Raw genomic sequence first — 21,653 nt, forward strand, 5'->3', positions numbered from 1 at the left:
TTTCAAAAGGTTAAAAGTAAAGGTGATAAGATAGGTCATGGTTACGATCTATCACGCGTTTGAAGGACGCGTCAAAATGAGATTGATCGGGTTGCAGAGATAGATGATCATCATCGGATGTGTTTAAAGGGAAAAGGGAAAAAAAAAAAGAAGAAAATTCGAAAATCAACAGGCAAACATTGCTCGTCAAAAGTTTTCCCTTAAACTTTACTTTTCGCGTAAAAAACATCTTGCATCGTAATGGAAAAATCAATCGAGTTTCTATTTAAAAAAAAATCTATTTAGAAAAATATGATTTTTCACGGGAGATTTCGGTTTAATCGAACGCCACGCGTTAAAAAGGAGATAAAAGGAAAGGTTGATTTACATCCACGATCTGCTCACGTTCCTGGCTACAGTTCGATGAAATATTATTCAGTTCTCGTTCTCGAGGGGTAATATTTTAAGGGGAAACGTGACTGGACAGTCACTGTGAATCAGACTCTCGAGATCGTTGGTGGCCGAGTTAAATATTCCCCGTTTGGCGGTAAAAAGATGCCATGTATTTTCTCGTTTCCGATTACGATTCGATCGTGAATAATATTACGTGCACGAATACTTTATAATCAACCGCATCGTTTAACGAGTTTTCGATTGGACGATGATTAAAAAATGCGATTCGTGTTTTCACCGTTATTTTTCATCATCTTCTTCAGCATTTTTAACTTTAACTTTATCTCAGTTTTATTTCCTTAGTTACGAGAATCGATCGTGAAAGAAGAAAGCACAGTAATAAAAAAAAAATGAATTTTTATTATTATATCATAATATAGATTTTCAATGTACGTTATTCTTATATTATGGAAAATTAATTATCGATGAGAGAGAGATGAGTTTTGATGAAATTTTAATTGCTTGAATTTCAAATATCTGTAAAATAATTAATCTGATTTTATATATTGATAAATGAATATATTATTGTATATAGGAATTAATAAATGATTAATATTTAAACGGTTTATCTTTATATCTTTTTATAAATTAATCGACCTTCCTACGTATTGATTTTGTGTCGTAAAAAATTCCTTGAATTTAACTTCGTGAATTTATAAAATGGTCAATATTACGACTTCACGTGTGTTTTCGACTAACTACCCTTCACCTTTTCCAATGAACTCGCCAAGGTGGAGCAGTATCTAATCAGGAAGGAAATTTCCATGGTCGATTGCGTTATTTTTCTTTCAAAGTCATCGAGACAAACAGTTTTTTCAATTATTTTTCTTCTTTGTAAATCACAACAAATTTTCTTTTTACAATTTTTATTATACAATCTTTTTTTTTTTTAATTTCTTTTACGTTTATTCAAGATTCAATCTTCACGTATTATTTTTTTCCATCATTTTCCATCAAAGTATTGTATATCGACAAATTCATCAATATTAATTTTTTCGATACATAAGTAACACGTGGTAATACGTTTATCATCATACTAGCATCATAATTATCTTTTTTTTCAGATATATAATAGTTTTCAATTAACATATCTACTTCCTATAAAAATAATTAATCCTCTCATAATACATACGTACGTATCTTCATTCAAAATCTACCGTTACCAGACACTAACTTTTAATTATACGCTCCACGACACAAAAGGAACTTTCCTCCAGGAAGTCACGACACGAAGCTCGCCAGTTTCCGGATACAAAGGCCCCTCCCCGTTTAAATCAGCCAACACCATTCGAGAAGCCTGGCTAGATCCTCCGCAAACTTTCTATTCGACGCCGTAAAAAGAAGCGGCGTATACGCGTCGTTTAAATCGGCATTTTCCACCGACCGTTTTCTCCGGGTTTTCATCACATTTTTATCACAAGCGTAGACAATATTTCATCGGTGGTAATATCGGCCGGTCGTTGCTCATCTCGTGTATGTACGATCGATCGGTAAAACAGGGTCTTTTATTATTCCAGTCACGCGTTATTACCTCGGCACCACGGTCTAACCTCTCCGATGAAGTATATCTTTGTACGTTGTGATCAACGGCGTTTGCGATCTTTCCTCATAACGCGAGATGCGTTTGAAAAGTTTCGAAAAGAGGAAATTTTGTCGTAAACTTTGTCGTTTTTGTTTATTTGAACTTTTTTTGCCGTAATATAATATTTGATCGTAGTTGAACTAACCTCTGCTTTCGCACATTTGATGTGAATTTCGATTTTAGTATTCGTATCGAAGGAATAAAATGTTGCGACTATCGATTATCGATTGTTATCGATATCTTATTAATGGTTTTTGATACGTAGATAATATCGTTAAGATTCGTTAAGATTATCGGATAGAAATGAACAAAGCTGTGACTATCGATTATCGATAGTTATCGATATCTTGTTGATACTTTTTCGTATATTAAGATATTCAAACTATATTATAGTTCATTGTATTTCATTCGCTTCTAATTATTATCTTATTAATAGTTTGAATGCATCGAAAACTCAATGAAATATCGTTAAGGATATTTCTAATAATAGGTTTAAATAAAAATAGAATTTCAATTATTTTTATCCATTATCGATATTTTAATTATTATCGACAACACGTTAATATTAACTTCAATTTATTTAATAATAAAAAGATTGTATCAAAGATATAATAAAGGATATTATCATTAATAAAATAAATATTTAACTGTTAATTTTTAAATATTTTAAAATTAATATAAGAAAGGAAATGAGAGATGCAGTTGCATTATCATTATAACTGATAATCGTAATTATAATTGCAATTATAATAAGAATATAATTATTATTTTAATAATTTTTTCGATTTGATTGCCAACAGGAAACGAATTTAATGATTTAATCTCTATCAGAATTAATTTTTATTATTATCGTTTCCTGTAAATCTTTTTCTCCTTCCTCTTTTTTTTTTTTTTTTAATTTTTCAGATAAATATTACATCTTCAATTTCAATAATAATTTCATAATCTGGTATAATGTAGTAATTAAAATACACATATTAAACATTCAGAGTTATGTGAATTTTATACCTATGATTAAAACATGAAGTCAATTCCAAAATTAATCTTTTAAGAAATTTTTCATATACGATATAATTATTATCAATAATCGTAAGCCCAATACTTTTATAATAATTTTATTTCTTTTAATTTCGATTCATCTTAGATTTATAAAATACCACGTCAGAGATGATTCAAAGCGTTCTAGCATCAAACGCGATATTTCACATCGCAAAAGATTAAAATTCTCTAACGCCTCTAACGTTATAAATTACTACAGACGATACGCTTTTAATTTATCTTCTCTGTCCAATGGTTAAGTGCTACGAATTTCGATTCGAATCGAATCGTTAATCTTCCACGTTTCAAAAAATGCCATCGAAAACGCGAGAATCTCGTCCTCTCTGGTGTTGATCAGCCTATTTAGAGAAAATACTCTATAACTCGGTCGAGGAAAATTCGAGTGGAAATTCGAGATTTAACCGACGTTAAGTTTAACCAGTTTCAATTTGATGATGTGTATTAGACGTGGTTCTGTTCCTCGTCGAATGGAAACTTCGGTCGAAATCGAGAATTCGAGGATCGTTTGCGAAGCGAATCTCGATACCGAAATGCGAAATGGAAATTATGAGATAGATAAAATCGGCAGAAGTTTGCGGCGGGATCAAATGGGATGGAAACACGAAACACTGAAATGTCATAGTTCAAATATACGTATGAAACGAGATATTGAAATTAGTTATTCGATTTATTCGTGGAAAGTGAAAAATATTTAGAATGTCAGAGGATGCACATATGGAATACCAGTAGAGAGAACTTCGTGAAACGAGATGAAAATATGAAACGAATATCATAGTTCAAATTGTTGTTATATGCGAAATAAAATATCGTAATTAGTTCAGTGTGTGAAAAATTGAATGGAAAGAAACTTGTTACATATTCTAAGGGATAATTATTATTTCTTGTTGATCGAAAACTTCTATACTGCGTTCATTTCGAGAGTTTAGAAGAAACGAATTCGCGATTCAAATACGAGGATGTTTTTTTTCTTATGATGCAAATTATATCCATGTTTCGAAAAAAAGAAACAGGTTAAATTCCAAGGATAAATTCGAAGATTCTTATCATTGAAATTGTACTATTCATCGAGAGGAATGACACGAATGCCAACGAATGAATACTTGTGATCAAAGCCTTTGTACCCAATCCTTGCAAAATTCCACAAGAAATGACTCGAATTCCAAAAATACATGTACGAATATCTCCTACGATCAAATTCCTACGTTTAATCTTCATTGAACAGATTCCCAAAATTTCTATTCAAATTTTTTTAAACGTTACAAGAAATAAAAACTTTCTAGATATCTTCCAAAAATAATTCCAACATTTCCTATAATTCTCTCTAAATTCTCTACGTCCAAAAATTCACGAAACCAAGAATAAGAAAAAGAAGAATCAAATTCAAAAATAAAAACCCGCGATATTTCAAAAGAAAATGGAGTTTCAACGATCGGATAAAATCGATCTTACGTAAATCCAGGAGGAGCTTCTCCTACGATTCTAAGGAGAGAGAAAAAAAACGAGAAATCTCAGGATTCGTGATATCTTCCCACGAGGAGAGTCGGATGCCGATCCAACAAGGATCGAAAGATCCTATTCCGATCTCGTATTCGCCGTATTTTACGCTCGAAAGCGAGACTTCCGGTTCGAAAAGTGGCCTCAAACGGGGACACTGACCCTCCCTCTTCCACGCGATGGACGCGAAGTGACTAGGAAGGGACCTTGATCGCACGATAAAAATCACTTGTCCTCGCCAAGGGAATAGGATAATTAACCGATAATCAAAAGGAATATCCACCGATCGTGACTAGAAAACTGCGCGTAGAAATTACTACACAATATTATCGAGAAATGTGTTTCTTCCGTGCGCCTTTTTTTCAAATTTAATATATTGTCGATTCTGAAGAACAAGTGTATGAACAAAGATATCGAGACTGTTCATATTGTATAAGAAAAGGTAATCGAAGAAATTTAATTAATATCATTTACCCGATACAAAATTAATGAAGACGAAGGTAATCTTCGTTTCTATCACTTCTATTCGAGTCAAGAATCGAGAAGAGAAAATACATTACTTCGACAAACTCGTAAATCGTAAATCCCACGTTTGCGCGTTGCACGCATGAAATTGAATTAAAACTAATTGATCTAAATACCGATTAAATCGTATTTCAGATAATATATACATCGGATAAACCAACGTCGATCTGAACCGTACAACTGGATGCTCATTTGTGATATAAATACCGTACCGAATGTGAGTTGGTTGTGTGCATGGTGTCGCATCGCATTTGTCACGTGTAATTTATTCAAATCGAACTAGTTTATATGTCGAATGCGCGTTCCTTCGCGCGCTCCTCGCCAAAGGGTGAATAAACTTTTCGTATCTCGAGTGTGAACGAACTTGGAGGCAGCGTGGGTGTTGGTAATGGGCATTTCAACGAGAGATAGTGGACGAGGGCCTGTTAATGGTTGTGGAAACGAGAGGAGGACGAGGAAGAAAGGATCGTTGCCTGAGGATGTTAAGATAATGATACACCGGGGTTATTATGTTCTTGTTAGGGTGATTAGAGCTGGGATCCTGCTGGGATTCAAGTCGAAAGAAGTAACTGTTCCCTTCGTTCGAAAGGGTCTTGAATTTCTGAAAGGAAATTTTGTCGAAATTTTTCTCCTAAAAACGAAAAAAAAGAAAACGTTCAAACAGTATTAAAATCTCTCCCTTTAAAACAACGAGATTCACCTCGTCGATTTTTATTGTCAGCCTTTAATAACAACTTCTTTCGAATATTACTTTTTTCAGAAGAACATACAGTATAAAGGAAGGATCACAATTTCCAAGTATTAAATTAAACAAGAAAACTTGAAACTTGGAACAAAAACGACGCTTTAAAACTTCCTCCAAAGGATAAAAACACAAATTGGCCATTAAAGAGCTGGATTGGTCGAACGATCGAGCGACGCGCCATCTTTTAGGAGCGAAGCGCGTAATGATGATGATAATAATAATAATAATAATTTGATTAATCGTCTGTGGTTGGAAGGCCGTTCGATTGGGCGAGCTCGTTAAGTCAGGCACAGGGTCGAGAGGAAACGAAAGGACGTTCGCCGGAAATGAACCGCCTAATAAGCCCCGATCGATCGGGATTGTTTATCCGTGGATGGTGTTACAGATCGATAAAAGGCAGCGGCGCATCGATTGTATAACGGGCAACATTGAGATTCCACCGCCTGCTTCGCGCCGTGCGATGAATACCAGAACGAGTCGCTATGCTTCGGAATCGGGATCGTCCTTCGATATTCCAGTGACACTGATCGCTCGAGGAGGAAATTTGGAACGAGAAAGGAACGATATCGATATCGAATGGATAGAGAGAAGAAGATTCGGGACAGAATTCTTTTTCATTCAATTTTCTTATTGGTTATTTTTAACAGTTACCGTATCGTACGTAAATATAAATATATATCCATCGATATTGAGATTTATATTATACTTTTTTCCCCTTTCGATCATAATTCGACGTTTGGTTAATAAAGAATGGAAATAGGAATTTTTAAGCGTATTTTTCCATACATTTGCGAGAATAGTATTGGACAAAGGTTAATGGATGGTGATTCATAGTTATTGCGCTGGCAACTGTTGGAGGATGATTCCATAAGTAAAGCTGGATATCGCAAAATGGAGTTTACACTAATCCTTTTGGTAGGGCGACTACACGGTGTGGCCGCCCAATAAATCTATCTCTGTATATAAATGAACGTCCGATATAGTGGACCACATATCGGTTTCGATGTTCAAATGTTTGAACAGCCTCTCTAATATAGACTTTAAATAAGCTTCGCGTAGTAAGCATGATGCAGTACATCGGTATTTATCCTTACCTCCAATATATGTAAATTTGGTCAAATTAAATTTCTCTTTTCCGTGATAAAGAATGATAAATCGATGAAGAATAATAATTTCTATTTTGAGAAATTGTAATGTATCGAACGTGTGTACCTAACCAACCAACTCGTGTCCAACTCTCCGAGTACTACGTGTGTCAATTGAATCGTAAAAGTGGAATACGTGAAATTCATAACATCCGAAACACATTTTTCAAATTACCACTAACGAATCTAGCGTATAATTTGCATTCAAATTAATTTATTGGCCGATAAATTTCCGAGAAAATTCGCGAGAAAGAAACGTTCGGTTTCGTTTCTCTCTGGAAAACAGTTAACGAACCGCGGGAGATTTATACACGCGTTTTAATTTCAATTCATCTTTCGTTCATTAAAAATTTCGGCCAGATTAATTAACATGCACGTTCCACTTTTCTTTGACACGTTCAATTTTTGTATTTTCGAAGAAAGAAAGAGAAAAATCGTCGAAAAGGATTCTCTGGATTTCATCTCTCTCTTTCTCTCTCTCTCTTCCTCTCTCTCTCCTTTTCCAACATCAGGGAACATTTGAAGAATGGGAAACAAAGGCGGTATTGACAATGAGAAGAAAAGTCGACAAAAATTGAAAAGACGACGACAAGGGAATGAAGGTGCATTATCTGATAAACAATGGGCTAATTATCGAGTAACTGGCTGCTTCGATCCAATTACTGTCATTATCATTCTTGTGCGTGGCAACACGCTCGCCGAGTTTTCTTCGAGAAATATTTCAAGTTGTTCGACGTAAATTGCTTGGCACGGGTCTTCCAAGCATCTTTGAGTCGTGCTTTGATACCGTCATTTCAATAAAATAGTACGTTCTATTTCTCGCGATCGAACAATGTGCAACAAGGGAGGATAAAAGTCTATTTCGACGAATAAGAAAATTACAAATTTTACGATCTTTTTAATTTTTTTTAAGCAACATTCTCAATAAAAACGTTTAAATTATTTTCACAATCGATCGATCCAGATATATTTATCATCCTTTGGGAAAAAGTGATTTTTTTTTTATTTCTCCATTTTTCGAAATTCTAAATGAAAAAGTAGGCATTAAAAAAAAAATCTTAATAAAAAAATTAGATTTAATAAAAATTTGATAAAAATGTGTCTTTCAATTTTTCCAAATGAAAAGGTAAAGAATTCAAAGCAAGTTTATTTAAAAAATAGGAATATGAAATGTTCACAAAGTGCTTCGACCAATTTTCAGACCGATTTTTTCCATTTCCAAAGATCTTTCGCTTCCCTCTTCGATCGTCTCGATGCACGTTCATTAAACGTTGCCAACGTATCGTCGATGGACTGAAACGAGCATTCTTGCCAGGTCAGAACGATGCCAGAAACAGTCAAACGGTCTTCTATAGGAATCGACAATTAAGTCTCGCAGCTGGATTCATCTTGAAATTGAGCTGAGCAAGCTTGATTGCATCTTTCGTCGATAGAGATTATTTTAAAAGAATTTTAAAAAAAGAAGAAAAGAAACATGAATCGTTTGATTCTTGAGAAACGAGTGCAAAGAATCAAATTTATCGATTCGTTAATTTTGAAAACGCAAATATGATTATTGAGTGTGAAGAAATAAAAACGATTGTATGAATTTCTTATCTTGGTTTACCTTACATTCGGAATTGAATGTAATTGAATTAACTTTTTACGATTTTTTTTTAAACTTTTCGTTGGATTTCTGAATTTTAAAAATCTGAATTCGATATATTTTGATTTTTTAAATTTAAAAATTAGTTGTACGATGGAGAAAAGATCTTGTTAAGTTAATTTTTTTTTTTTACAGAGTATTGTTGATGGATATGAATGGATTTATATTCAGTAATATCATTCTGACTTGATTAAATAATATGATAAAAATGCGAACGTATTATGTGTAGTCATGGTGGATACACGTAATATGCAGATAGAGCTTGCTTACATTACGCGTAGATATAATGTAAAATATTAAATGTATCTAATGTATACTTATGATGCTTTTAAAAAATATACATATATATCATAAAGGAGCAAATATAAAAGAAAAAAGATACATCATCAAAGATATTTCCCAGTAAATCTGAAAATGATTCAAAATGAGAGCGAATCAAAATTTATAACGAAGTGTATTACACACGTTAAAATCCACTTAAAATACATAACGCATCTAAAATTCTCAAAATTTATCCAAAAACTTGCTCAAATTCTAAAGAAGACACAAAATACATATAATAACTTTTTAAAACGTTCTTCTTCCATTAACAACTTTTTTTTGCAAATTCAATTTTCATCTTGAAAAAACGTAATCACGAATGACATTTCAAAACAATAATAATGCATTTTATATAATTCGAACAAATTTTAGGTAAACTCTTTAACTACATTTTAAATACATCGTAAGTAAATCGCCGATCCGCTAATTACGAGTGTGCCTCTTCGTTAAAACATCATCCTTGACATGGATATCGTGCCATTTCACGTTCGATATAGTCCGCAAGAGCAGATCGACGCAAAAGAAAAAAACGCGTACAAATGTATCCCACACGAAGAACACGAAGAAGTTGAAGTCGCGCCACTTCCATATCCACTCAGAGAGAATTTCTTCCTCGCCTTCGTTTCTTACGAAATTCTCCTCTCGATCGATTCGGCTCGTCAACACGCTTTCTAACAGTGTGTTTCGGTGTTATACGTGTTACAGTCCAAGCGGACACGAAACGCGATAAAAAGTATGGTAGGAGTGGAGTAGAAGTATAGGCTGTGCGAGTTGAGCTGAGTAATCAAGAATGATCGGATGATCGATCATTGGCTCGAGAAATTTACCGCAAAACCTTTGTAATAAGAGGCGTAATAAGATCTATTGAACGGGTCGACAATGGATGGAAGGTGAGTTACTTTTACTTCGAAACTTTTTATCAATAGTATTATTAGGTCATCGTAAGTAATTTTGAAAGAATAATAGGAAGAAAGATGTGATATCTATCTGTCCTTTTAATCGATCGTTGTTCGTGAAAATTCGTTTCGTTTAAACAATTTAAACGACGATATCTATGTTGACCTAACCTCAAATTTTGACTACCAAAACTTGTCGTTCGATGATTTTTCACTTCGAAGTTCTTTTTTTTATATGATACTGTATACAATACGAGAAGTTATCGATGATTTTTTCATTTCAAAGTTTTTTTCTGTTTTTTTTTTTTTTTAATAATACCAGACATAATACGAGACGCAGCGTAAATGTATCCTTCGAGGCGAAGAGTCAGCAAAATTGCTATTGCGTTTGACAGGTATTTAATGGTTTAGCAGTGTCGCAACACACAACAGGTATTTACAAGGTACGAACAACGACCAGTTTACTTGGTTTTCCTTTGAGCGACGAAAAGTCGTACGCGACTTCCCTTTCCACGGGCACGCCTTCTCCTTTACGACTCGACACGTACGCAGCCAGAAAGAAGATTAACCGCGATGAATAATGCAACTGTTTTACATATTTTCCATGGCTTTAAACACCGCCACCTGGATTATACAAAGTATCTTTTATACCTATTCTCTTTGTCTTACGTACTTCGTAATATCGATCTTCTCGAGATCGATTTAGAAAAATAGAAATTTGGTGGACGATCAAAAACGATGTTCAAAGCTATGTATATATTCAGTATTTCAAAAATGCTTCATTGAAAGGAAGAAGATTAAATTTTTACAAATTTATCTCATAAATAAATAAAGATAATCACAGTGAATATATTATGAAGATATAGATTTCTGTTTGCACGAGTGAAATTTTATTAATGTCAGATTATTATTTAAACTCGTAGATACTATCTGAATTAATTTAATTTTATTACTATCACTTTATGTAAAATATAGAATTTTAATTTTTACGAGTCTCGTTACATCTTACACGATTCTTTATTCATTTCTATTTTCTCGAATATTTAATTTTCGTTTCTTCTTTATTAAATTTAATAAGAAAATTGCTGTGTGAATTTTTGAATAACGTCGAATGTTTGCGGATGTACGACATGATCTGGCCTAGAGGAACGTCTAGGGATTTTACGAGGAAATCCTTTTGCATATGAAGATTGTTTGAGATAGATTGTACAGACTTCGTATGGATTTAATATTGGAACGTTGGAGGTGTTGTAATATGTAACGATGAAAGGATTATCTTTTGCTTTTCTTGCTCTTGCTTGAATTTGAAATTTTTCTAACGAAATATCGCAATATTCTTTTCGAAATAAGATTGCACTTGTCGATAATAAAACGTGGAATAATTTCAAAGAGATTTATATTCCAGGATACACGAAATTGAAAGAATTTCGAAAAAACGAAAATTTAAAATTTAGACAAAAGACACGATATCTTGAATATCGTAAATACCCACGGTATTTAATTTTTTAAACGGATTACAAATTGATCGCAATTAATTCATTTCTTTATCAATATTTCCATACAATGGAGAATTGTCTAATTGCAGAACTAATGAAACAATTTTATCTCTCCCTCAAAGAGTTTTAACCGATGGTATGACTCTAATAAGCTAACTCTATCAATTATACGCGAGATTAACATCGATATGCTCGAATTAAGACAATATTCGCGGATTCTTGATTACGATCTAATTTTAATCTAATCTATCGACAGATTAAATCTTTTGTGCCTCCAGACACGAGGCAGACATTCGTTAATTGTCCAATTTCAAAGAAATTAAACCTGGAACGAAAAATTGATAAATCGTTACAAAAGAAGAATTTCATCATCATTCAAAAATTTCCTTTCGTCAAAAATATTTTCTCCCCTTTGAACAAAGAAATTGGATATTAAAAACTATATCCACTCTTAACAATAATTATCATTATAATTAATTATAATCCCATTTCTAAGCAATAACGAGATTCAAATTTTCATATTTCTTATATTCACTTATTTCAATTCTAATATTTCCTCTCCTCAACTTTAATTCGTCGTATTAACAACAATTCTAATAAGAATTTTCCAAATTTCCCAATAATAATAATAATAATTCGACAGACGCGTTGGAACTAATTTTAACGACGCAACTCGATACGAGTTTTCTTTTCTTCTCCGGAGGGGGCGGTTATCTCTTGTCGTTTTCGTTTAACGAACGGAAGACGCCGTTTCCGCTCCAAGTCGCGGCTGAATATTAAACAGACCGTACCGGCTCGTTCCACCGAGTTGCCTCATCGATTCTCTCCTCTGCCAACGAGTCGTTCGTCCACGACCCTGTGACAGTTGCACAGTCTGTGGAAGACTGAAAGAATGCCAAAGAGCGGGTAAAATGCCGACGTTTAACCCGCATATTCCGCTCTACGTAGAGACGTAGAGATTTTCGAATCAATTCGAGGCCAATCCGTGCCTCATGGTGAATACGTCCATTTGTGCGTGGAAATTTGATAAATCAGAAGAGGAATTTTAAACCTCTACTAAGATTTTCTACGAATATTTATCTCGATGGATTTGAAGGAGAATTCTTTGGGAAGAAGATCAAGATGATTCTAGCAGCATTATTTTATGTTATGTATCGGAAGAATCGCACAATTGCCAGTTTTAAAAGTGAAGACGAGAAAATACTTAATCGTATTTCCTTGCTTGTGAAAGTTTTTGTAATCATAGCTTTTATATTTCGTAAAGGAACGACGATTTTAAAGTTTAATAGGTTATTAATCAATCGTGTGTTAGCTTATGTCAAGGTGTTAGAGAGCGAACCTTTCTCCTTTCGCGATTTTCGCGTTCTCAAGGATAGCTCTAGCGTATAATATCGTGCAAGTTTTCTTGAAACAAAGTTGCGTTAAAAACTCTTAGAATCAGAGTTGGATTAAAATTTTCCTGAAACATGTAATAAGATTCTTCCATTTAATAAAAAAATCTCTTAAATTATGCTAGATCACGATTAATTATTTATAAAGATAAGATTTAACGAACCTCCAACTCGAAACCTTGGTAAAAATCAACGACTATCCGGTGGCATAAAAGAAAAAAAATCCAGTCGCACAGTGGAAGTGGAAAACGAAAAAGCCGACTATCTCGAGGCCCACGCTCGAGACACCTCGAGTCCTGTTCTTTGTTCGACCGTGCCAGCCTCTCCTTCCACGCCTCTCACTCACGCGTGCACACGTACGCCTCGATCCATTCTTCTCTCATCCGGTTCGACCGGCATTCCTCGGGCTAGAGAGCTTTTATCTTTCCCACTCGCGCGGAGAGAAGGGAAGGGAGAGAAAGAGAGAGACAGAAGTTGGCCAGGTCTTATCGAAACTGCTAATAATCGGGGCTGGGAAGGGAAAAAGAAAAAATAACGAGGATCTGGACTGGGTCGAGATCCGCGCACGAATCAGAGCGTGACACGCGCCGATTCCTAACCGTGCTCGCGCTTTTCGCGCCTTCTCCTCGCGGTAATTTCTCGTTCCTTAATTGTACGGATGCTCAAGTTTCGCGCTATTGTTTTCCACTAATCTCTGAAACTGGAACGGTTTTTCAGTTTTCTACGAGACAATCATTTCCAATTTTTAACGAATTAATAATCGTCGCTCATGCAATATTATAAATATAACTTTTAAGTTACGGAAAATTCCAAAAATTCTATCATAGGTCACAGTTACTATTAATTCCGTATCTAATCAATTTCGTAAACGGAGCGTAATCTCGATCGCTTATCCTCCAACTCGAAACCTAAAAAAAAAAATAAATAAATAAATAAAATGTAGAAATGGAAAAGGAAGAAACCGACCATCTCGAAGAGGCCCACTCGCTTGTGAAATATTATCCAAATTACAGGTAATAATTTTATCGAAAAATCGAATTAAAAACGAGGGGGACAAAATTTAATGGCTGTGATTATATATCCTCGTCTGGCTGGCGAGAACGCATAGGAACGGATGGGTTTTTGGTGTAGCAGTGGCGTGAATTAACGGAGAGGATCTTTAGCGCAACTTTCGTCCCGTTCGACGCCTCGAATGTTAATTTGTCGGCGTGGGGCAAATTGTAATTGCGCTCGTTTCGTCCTCGAGAAAAGGGAGAGGGATTTGGTATTCCTTGTGTCGCTCTGTTTGTCACTATACGGTTAGGAATGTGCTATTGGTGGGTCGTCGTGGAATTTCGGAATGGGATTTTGCGCTAATGCAGAGATCGGCATCGTGGGAAACTCGTTTGCCAACTGTCTGTTCTGCGATCAATTGATCCTTAATCGATTAATAAGTTGAATTTTAAGTTTGCACAAACTTATCTTGTTCCAGTTGTGACAGTTTTTTGAATCAATCCTTGATTTAATCGAGTTTAAATTGTATGCGAAGAATCTTTCACTCGAATATTTCTCCATATTTCGAGATAGGAAGATTTTTATTTTTGAATTTGTTGTCATTCTGGTGTAGCAATACACGAAGTGTTAAAAATGTTATAAAAAAAATCGTATCTATTAGCACGTTATACGATAAAATACACTGCAAAGTTAATCAGGAACGACGTTCAATTTATAAGTATTTCCAATATAGATATAATTATTTATATTATTTTGCATAACGTTTTATTTTGATAATTAAATTCAAAAAAATAATTGCTACGATAATTGGAAATTAATAATAGCTGTTAATAGAATGAATCTATTAAATATGAAGAGTTTTTAAACGGAAGAAAAATAAGCAATTGAAATGGAAATGGATATTTAATATTATGTGGTTGTTTTATAATTAGAAAAAAAGATGTAAAAATTATGAAAACAAGAGGAATACGATGTTTTTTCTATTTTTTTATTTTCCCTATTTTAAAACGGATAGAAATTAACAACGAGCCAAAAAAAGAAGCGGGCGCATTACTTTATTCTTTCTTTTCTTTCAAAACGTTTCGTAGAATGGTAATTTCGCGCCAGAACATAAATTATGAAGACAGAATCTATTAATCAGAGTATTTTACCACTCACCATTCACCATTTCTAAACTCTGCAAGTTTAACTTGAAATACTCGTGAGAGTGAAGAATTGCCTGTTGCAACAGATTGTAAAATGCGATAGAACGTGGAGAGAAAGAGAGAGAGATTTTTGAACTGTGTCAGATCGATAATTATATTAATTTGTAACAATTTACGACCGTTCGACGTCCGTTTAACGGGATCTTTGACTTAATTTTACGATTCGGATCTTCAGAATTTTATCTTTACGATACTTGATTATCGAGTATCAGCACGTGTTTCTTATCTTAATTTCTTTCTTTCATTCAAACGAATAATTTAATTTTCTTTGTTTAAAATTTTTTCACGTAGAAATATAAATTAAAAAATCTCTATCAACAACAGAAATAATTTATATCTGCTGTTTTATAATTTTTAATTATATTAAAATATGCCATTTTTATGTTTTTTAAAATACTTTAAATATTTCCGTTCTTTACTTTTCTCTGAAGTATTAAATCATCTACGTTTATTTGTTAAGTGCAGTTATCCATGGATCTATTCGAGTGATGATCTATTCCACCATTCCTATTTCGAATATCTTTTATAGCTTCTAAAATCCATCAAATCTCACAAACCAATAAATTTCAATTTTCGAAGCAACGTGACTTAAACCATTCTACCTAAAAATATCACAACGAACAGAGATGATATGCAAATGGTAGAAGAAATTCGTAAAAAGAATTCTCAAATAAATTCTTGAGAAGAACCCCAAGAGAATTACAAAAAATTCCAAAGGAACTTAAAAAAGTTCCCAACGAAAAAAAAAATCAAAAAGGATCTCGAAATATTCCAAATTTTAAATTGGGAAAAACAAAAAGTCCAGAACAACTCTAAAAAGAATTCCAGAAGAGAAAGCTTGAAATTTTCCACGATCTGAAGAGAACACTTGGACACTCGTTGTCCAGACCAGTTATCCATTATATCCACGATCGGCCAAGTCGAATGGACAGCCAATATGAAACGTACACGCGTACACGTATCCGTGATAACGTGTTCGAAGAGAGTTAAAGCGAGCGGAGCACGCGATCCGCGTGCGTAACAGAACAGCAGAACGCTGTACTTTCTCGTGTGCGTGGCCGCAAGACGAGTGAACGTCACTTTCTCGTACGATGTTTACGAAGAACGCCCTTCGCGATTCCATCTCACTTTCTCAGGGCTCACGCTCCTTATATTTTTCACTTCGGATTCGGATCCGCACCTGCGCACTCCTCGCTTCTTAGAGCGAACGTCTCTCTCTCTCTCTCTTTCTTTCTCTTTCTTTCTTTCTCTTTCCGTACTCGTGCGTGGTGTGTATACGTATAGGCGCAGCCTCGAGGATAAAAGCAAGTTCGTGCATGAATATTTATGGGAACGTTTTGTGGGAACTGTCGTTCATAAAGTACTCCATTTGACCGTGTTCCGTCTCGTGCAGATATGCGCCGAGTTTCATACGAGTTCTCGAAGGAATTTTTACGATACAGATGGATATTATTTTAGCTTTGCGACATGGTGGTCCACCGTTTGAAAAGAATTCTTAGACAAAGATGCGGTGCTGGTAATAACGATTGTCCAGTGAATTCTTTTTTTATGATTCTTTAAATTTTCGTTGTTCATCGTGGATTCGATGGTTGTAGGAATTGATCAGAGGATTGTGATAAGTAGAGAGTTTACGAAAGAATTTTTTGTGATATTTTGATCGGAGTGTAAGGGAACGGTGGAGAAAGGAGATATATCTTTGTCTGAGGATTATTAATATTGATAAAGAGATTTTCGAAGATTAGAGATATCAGTAATTTATATATAAGCAGCATTAAGTGAATAATTAAAAGATTTATCATTTTATAATTTGTTTCTTATTACTTCTTTTTTTTTTATAAAGAATCAGTATATCACGAACAATATAGAAACTTAATGAAAGATTAGCTATACTATCTATTACTACAATATACTATTTGAATTAATCCTCGGTTAATTTAATGTTTTTTTAATTTTAGAAAGAATCTTTTATAACTGTGATATCTGTTTTTTTCAACTTGTCTCTCGACTCAAACAAACTCATTAAGAGTTTTTACACAATTATTACACAAAATTATACTCGCAGATTAAACTTTATATCAACTTAAAGACAAGGATATAAAAAGTAAAAAATCAGTTCCAGCTTTCTAATGTAACTTGTCCCTAATAATTGCTGTCCCAAACTAAACTAATAAATAGAAATAAATTTCACGGAAAATTACGGAAGGAAAAAATGCAAGATCCCCTCAAACTAATCCAGAACTTGAAGACCCGTCCCTGCATCGCGATGAACCTCCGTGCAAGGAGTCAAATTCAGAGTCTCGAAGAGATGCAGCGGCAAGACAATAAACTCTTTGTTCGCTCCTGAGGAGGATGTTCGATTTTTATTACGATGCATAACGCGAAACAGGAGAGCAGTGGCGCTGTTTGTTATTCAACGAGTGTTCGTCGCAGCTGGACGATGCAAGGAGCTGCGCTTTTTTTTCCTCTTCCTCCCTCTCTTTCCCTCCGCCCTCCCCTCCCGTTCTTCGTTAAACTTTTGACGTCACTTGCACGTGCATTTTCGATTTAACGACGCTTAATCAACCCTCACCACCGCGGCCATTACGATTTTTCAATTAATCCTTTCTCGCTTGGAAATTTATGGATGGTGCGAGGATTTATCGTCGGAGGAGATCGTCTAAGCAATTTTACGCAATGATTATACTTTTATCGTGACGTTTTTATCGCTCGTTAAACACGGTTTTATACGGGCATTAACTGAAGTGTAATCTCGAATAAGGGTTCGATATTATGATTTGAGTGAATAGTTGGATTTTGCAGTTGCCAAGAAGATGCACGTGAACGCGAGGAAGAAGAAGAATTAAATATTTAAGAATAAAACACGATTTTCTTCAATTTATTGGATTCACCATTTCCGAGCTGATCGTTTCAACTTTTATTCGTTATTCTTCTATATTTTTCACGATTATAATTCGAAGATTTGAAGATATTTTCTTTAATGAGCGTTATTTTTAAATGACATTCAATTATTTCAAAAAAATATTAATGTGGTGAAATTCATTTTCTGATTTATCAGACTCGTTAATATCCTTATTTATCATAATTTGTAATTGTAAATATATTTATTTTGAAAATATCGTATAACTTTGTTTCACTTTTATGATAACAAAATTACAATAATTACACGTATATCAAATTGATATTATTCATTTCCAGAGTAGTTGAAATAAATAAACCTTGATGCTATAAACAGTACAATGGCAATTATCGATCAAAAAGGTAATAAATTAAGGTGACATCCGTTTCGCCTCTGCCAATAAGATGTTCACGAATTACGCAATCATTAAACAGGGACAAGCCACTCGAAATTGGTACGTGGAACATCTGTTCTGTGGGACAACTGTTCTTCTTCGTATGCATACCTTTTGTATGCATAAACATACGTAAGCAAATGTAGAACAACTTATTTGCGTTTCATCTCTGTTAACTCGATCTGTTCCACCGTTATTTTTATCGTTTGCATACGTTCCTTTATATCGTTCTTATTTTCCTCTCCAATTTCGTCCAAGATCGATTCTTAACGACCATATTTCTATATATAAATATGCAGATGGTTGATCGAACGTTTTGGGTTAATTGAAAATAAAGCGATTTAACGTTTAAGATTACTAAAAGTTTTATAAGAGTTTAGAAGTTTTGGAAAAATTTTAAAAAGAAAGAAATAATTCGAGGATTTTAACGAATTCCAAAATATTTTTAAAGGAACATTAAAAATTTCAGAGAGATTTGAAAGATCTTGAAAAAGTTGTTTGAATTTCAAACGAACTCCAAGGAAATTTTAAAGAATCTCAAAAAGATTTTAAAAAATACGAAAGAAATTTCAAAGAAATCCTTAAAAATTCCCCGAGAATTTAAAAATAATTTTAATATTTTGAACAATTGAAAACGAAAGCATTGAAATCACAATGAGTCATACCAATGTTACCAAAATAATTAATTGTTTGTTCCATTTAAATATATAAAAAAAAAAAGCAAGTCTATAGATCAAATTTTCATGCTCTATCAAGCTCATGCACCATAAGATCTTGGCTGGTTTATCCTTATTGGAAGATTATAAAACAGAAAATTGGATTTGAGTAGATATTATCGGAACAAATTCGTGCCTGAGCCCACGTTCCAGAATTTTATGCTAACTCTGCGTATTTGCTAAAAATATGTTTTTATGTCAACCCGTTTACGATTCAACGAAAAATTTCGAAACGGGAAAAGCAACACGAATACATCGAGCGTTTAATTATATATGTCTAATGTAATTCTGTATTTTATATTACAACGGTTTTATTAATACGAACGGTATACAAGTGCACTATTGTGATTAGCATAATAATTAGCGATACGAAAATATATAAGTTTAAAGGCAGTGACATTAGAAGCTTGTTTTTTTTTTTAAGTTTGAAAATAATAAACTTAAGACGTATTATTAAAAAAAGTTTATCCTTTTTAATTTATAAATGAAAAACTTAAAATACAATCCTATGATAAATTATATTCTTAGAAATTATAAGAAATTTCTCTCACTTCACTTTCAGAAATTGTTTGATCCATATTTTTTTCCTTTGGAAATTTATAATTTATGATCCATATTTTCCTATAAGATAAACCATTTTTGGTATCCTTTAGATTTATGATTTATTCCTGATATAATTCATATTCCTTCTTATATTTCAATCTTTCAGAAAATTTATTATTTATTGTTTGTTTCTCCAATATATAACAAAATATACAATATTCTACTGCCTGTAATTGAGATAGAATTATAGTTAAAAAATTATGCACTTATGGAAATGGAATATGGAAATTATCGTTGTTAATTACATTTAATTATTATCAACAGAAAAGCTAAGAGTAAAAAAGATAAAATAAACGACGACAAGTTAGTATAAATATTGTGAAATATATATTAAAACCAATAATAATAATTTTAGATATGGTGTATCTTGTTCCTATTAATTTCTATTTCATAATTTCCTTTTCAATAGAATTTTCTTACACAATAATTAACCAATAACATTATCGATTTGGTAAATTAAAACAGTATTGTTTTTTCTTACTTAAAAGACGATATCATTTAAAGGATATTATCTTTACATAATTACATATTTTATTAGTATCTTCTTTCTGTTGAAAATGAGAATTCATTAAGAGAAAGCTTATATTTTCCTTCTTATTTTTAATCTATTCTTTTCAATCTTAATTGTTTAGAGGAAACAAAATCTTTGAAAAAAATTCTTTTGAAATAAATTACTTTTATTCGATTTTCATATTTCTATTTATTATATTTAATTTTATTGTATTTTATATTTTTTTCTATTCCCCAGTTGGAAATGAAAATTCTCATTAAGAAAAAGCATCGCTTTTCCTTATTTCTCATTTTTATTTTATTCTACAATACTTTTTACTTGTTAAAATACATCTTAATTGTTCACAAGAAACAAAATCTCCATGAAAGAATCCTTTTGAAGGGAAGGATGATGAAAGTGGAGGAACTTAAAAGATGGAATACATTGCAAAAGTGCAAACTCCATCGGACACCAGGAATGGACTTACACCGGAAGTGATTCTTAGAAAGGTGTTTCTGACAACAAAACTTTTCTCAAAGAGGTACGTGTTCCTTCGAGCAAACACGCGTTTTAAAGTCAATTCGTGCAATTCGCTTGTATATCCATTTTTCTTTTTGTTTCAAGTGTAGTTGAAATATGATCAAAGTAAAAACAGCAATTTCATCATTCTTCAATTTTTATTTTCCTTTATTATTATCATCATCATCATTATTATTTTATATATATATATATTTCAGAGTAAATACACTTCAAGTACCAGCTATAATCGCTTGTTCTTTTTCTCTGGAACAATTTAATTAAAAGGAAATTTGTTTATTCTCTTTTTTGTTATATAAAATAATATAATTTTATAAAAGAAAGTTTATTTTTCAATTAATTATTACTTCTTTGTTCGTTGTTAATATTGTCAATTTATCTTTTTTGTTTCTGGAAAAAGAAGAGATAATTAAAGAAAATATAAGATTTCATGTTCATGAAACAAATATGTGACTGAGAAAAAATTCAAGAAGATTCACAATGTCTTACAAAATATGGTAAATGCAGATTCGATAAAAGAAAAAAAAATAAAGGACAGTGAAAAATAATACAAGCGATTATTTTAAGATGTTCAACCGATTTTCGCGCGTAACGTATTATTGATCCCAATAAATTCCTTGTATATTTTTTATCTTATATATTTTTTCCTTGTATATTATTTCTTCCAATTTGTTTATTGCTTTAATATTTCGAATCTAAAAAAATATTTAAAACGATTAAAAATATTTAATTTATCCCTTAAAAAAATTATATAGAAATTATTTTTAATCAATTATGAATATTTATGTATGTTTTGAAAACTTCAATTTAGATATTTATTATTAAGTACTTTTATTTTAATATTTAATAAATGAGATAGCTCTATTTAAATTTCAAAAATATAAATTTACATAAATATATTATAATTAAAATATTAAGAATTAATATTTATAATATGATGAATTATGAATAATATGAAAATATACAGATTCTTGATTAAAAATTTAAGTATAAATTTTCGGCGTCATTTTATTTTCTAAGAAAAATAATTTTCCCATCGCTGAGAATTTTCCCAAGAGAAGTATCTTTATAATATTCTAAAGATATGA

At 32.6% G+C, this 21,653-nt stretch overlaps 1 protein-coding gene and 1 long non-coding RNA gene across 48 annotated transcripts in view; both read right to left on the reverse strand.

Moving 5' to 3' along the window:
• The window catches only part of LOC107997602 (TLD domain-containing protein 2), a 178,978-nt gene that overhangs the window by 67,904 nt on the left and 89,421 nt on the right, over positions 1-21,653 (reverse strand). The window lies entirely within an intron of this gene.
• LOC107997607 (uncharacterized) lies at positions 10,131-21,494 on the reverse strand. The gene is made up of 2 exons (XR_009829648.1): positions 21,055-21,494; positions 10,131-20,955 (listed from the first exon to the last, which is right to left on the reverse strand). It is a non-coding gene; the product is annotated as an uncharacterized LOC107997607 (long non-coding RNA).

Source organism: Apis cerana, linkage group LG5, assembly GCF_029169275.1.
Source record: "Apis cerana isolate GH-2021 linkage group LG5, AcerK_1.0, whole genome shotgun sequence".
Taxonomy (NCBI): Eukaryota; Metazoa; Arthropoda; class Insecta; order Hymenoptera; family Apidae; genus Apis; species Apis cerana.